Here is a 3,144-nt window from a genome sequence, read left to right on the forward strand (position 1 = left end):
CGGATGTGGCCGGGCACCATCTACTTCTTCTGGTCTCAGGATGATGTAGGTCTCTGGTTCATGTGGCCCTTTCTGTCTCTTGGGCTCTTAGTTATCATGTGACCTTGGAGTTCTTCATTCTCCTTTGATCCAGGTGGGTTGAGACCAATTGATGCATCTTAGATGGCCGCTTGTTAGCATTTAAGACCCCAGACGCCACATTTCAAAGTGGGATGCAGAATGTTTTCATAATAGAATTATTTTGCGAATTGACTTAGAAGTCCCCTTAAACCATGATCCCCAAACACCCGCCCTTGCTCCGCTGACCTTTGAAGCATTCAGTTTATCCTGGAAACTTCTTTGCTTTTGGTCCAGTCCACTTGAGCTGACCTTCCATATATTGAGCATTGTCCTTCCCTTCACCTAAAGCAGTTCTTATCTACTAACTAATCAGTAAAACACCCTTTCCCACCCTCCCTCCCTCCCCCCGCCTCGTAACCACAAAAGTATGTGCTCTTCTCAGTTTATACTATTTCTCAAGATCTTATAATAGTGGTCGTATACAATATATGTCCTTTTGCCTCTGACTAATTTCGCTCAGCATAATGCCTTCTAGGTTCCTCCATGTTATGAAATGTTTCACAGATTCGTCAATGCTCTTTATCGATGCGTAGTATTCCATTGTGTGAATATATTTAACCATTCATCCGTTGAAGGACACCCTGGTTGCTTCCAGCTTTTTGCTATTGTAAACAGAGCTGCAATAAACATGGGTGTGCATATATCTGTTTGTGTGAAGGCTCTTATTTCTCTAGGGTATATTCCGAGGAGTGGGGTTTCTGGGCTGTATGGTAGTTCTATTTCTAACTGTTTAAGATAAAGCCAGATAGATTTCCAAAGTGGTTGTACCATATGACATTCTCATCATCAGTGTATAAGAGTTCCAATCTCTCCGCAGGCTCTCCAACATTTATTCTTTTGTGTTTTTTGGATTAATGCCAGCCTTGTTGGAGTGAGATGGAATCTCATCGTGGTTTTAATTTGCATTTCTCTAATGGCTAATGATCGAGAGCATTTTCTCATGCATCTGTTAGCTGCCTGAATATCTTCTTTAGTGAAGTGTGTGTTCATATCCTTTGCCCACTTCTTGATTGGTTTGTTGGTTTTTTTGTGGTTGAGTTTTGACAGAATCATATAGATTTTAGAGATCAGGCGCTGGTCGGAGATGTCATAGCTGAAAATTTTTTCCTAGTCTCTAGGTTGTCTTTTTACTCTTTTGGTGAAGTCTTTAGATGAGCATAGGTGTTTGATTTTTCGGTGCTCCCAGTTATCGGGTTTCTTTTCAACATTTTTGGTAATGTTTTGTATTCTGTTTATGCCTTGTATTAGGGCTCCTTAGGTTGTCCCTATTTTTTTTCCCATGATCTTTATCGTTTTAGTCTTTATGTTTAGGTCTTTGATCCACTTGGAGTTAGTTTTTGTGCTTCGTGTGAGGTATGGGTCCTGTTTCATTTTTTTGCAAATGGATATCCAGTTATGCCAGCATCATTTGTTAAAAAGACTATATTTTCCCCAATTAACTGACACTGGGCCTTTGTCAAATATCAGCTGCTCATATGTGGATGGATTTATATCTGGGTCCTCAATTCTGTTCCACTGGTCTATGTGTCTGCTGTTGTACCAGTACCAGGCTGTTTTGACTACTGTGGCTGTATAATAGGTTCTGAAATCAGGTAGAGTGAGTGAGGCCTCCCACTTTCTTCTTCTTTTTCAGTAATGCTTTGCTTATCCGGGGCTTCTTTCCCTTCCATATGAAGTTGGTGATTTGTTTCTCCATGATACTAAAAAATGACATTGGAATTTGGATCAGAAGTGCATTGTATGTATAGATGACTTTTGGTAGAATAGACATTTTTACTATGTTAAGTCTTCCTATCCATGAGTAAGGTATGTTTTTCCACTTAAGTATGTCCTTTTTAATTTCTTGTAGTAGTGCTTTGTAGTTTTCTTTGTATAGGTCTTTTACATCTTTGGTAAGATTTATTCCTAAGTATTTTATCTCCTTGGAGGCTACTGTGAATGGTATTAATTTGGTGATTTCAGCTTCGATGTTCTTTTTGTTGATGTAGAGGAATCCAAGTGATTTTTGTATGTTTATCTTATAACCTGAGACTCTGCCAAACTCTTCTATTAGTTTCAGTAGTTTTCTGGAGGATTCCTTAGGGTTTTCTGTGTATAAGATCATGCCATCTGCAAATAGAGATAATTTTACTTCTTCCTTGCCAATCCAGATGCCCTTTATTTCTTTGTCTAGCCTAATTGCTCTGGCTAGGACCTCTAGCACAATGTTGAATAAGAGTGGTGATAAAGGGCGTCCTTGTCTGGTTCCCGTTCTCAAGGGAAATGCTTTCAGGCTCTCTCCATTTAGAGTGATGTTGTCTGTTGGCTTTGCATAGATGCCCTTTATTATATTGAGGAATTTTCGTTCAATTCCTATTTTGGTGAGAGTTTTTATCATAAATGGGTGTTGGGCTTTGTCAAATGCCTTTTCTCCATCAATTGATAAGATCATGTGGTTTTTGTCTTTTGTTTTATTTATATGGTGGATTACATTAATGGTTTTTCTAATATTAAACCAGCCTTGCATACCTGGTATAAATCCCACTTGGTCATGGTGGATTAATTTTTTGCTATGTTGTTGAATTCTATTGGCTAGAATTTTGTTGAGGATTTTTGCATCTATGTTCATGAGGGATATAGGTCTGTAATTTTCTTTTTTTGTGATGTCTTTACCTGGTTTTGGTATCAGGGAGATGGTGGCTTCATAGAATGAGTTAGGTAGTATGCCGTCATTTTCTATGCTTTGAAATACCTTTACTAGAAGTGGTGTTAACTCTTCTCTGAAAGTTTGGTAGAACTCTCTGCAGTATAGCCATCCGGGCCAGGGCTTTTTTTTATTGGGAGTTTTTTGATTACCATTTCAATCTCTTTTTTTTGTTATGGGTCTATTTAGTTGTTCTACTTCTGGTTGTGTTAGTTTAGGTAGGTAGTGTTTTTCCAGGAATTCATCCATTTCTTCTAGATTTGCAAATTTGTTAGAATACAATTTTTCGTAATAATCTGATATGATTCTTTTAATTTCAGTTGGGTCTGTTGTGATGTGGC

This window comes from Elephas maximus, chromosome 2 (genome assembly GCF_024166365.1).
Source record: "Elephas maximus indicus isolate mEleMax1 chromosome 2, mEleMax1 primary haplotype, whole genome shotgun sequence".
NCBI lineage: Eukaryota > Metazoa > Chordata > Mammalia > Proboscidea > Elephantidae > Elephas > Elephas maximus.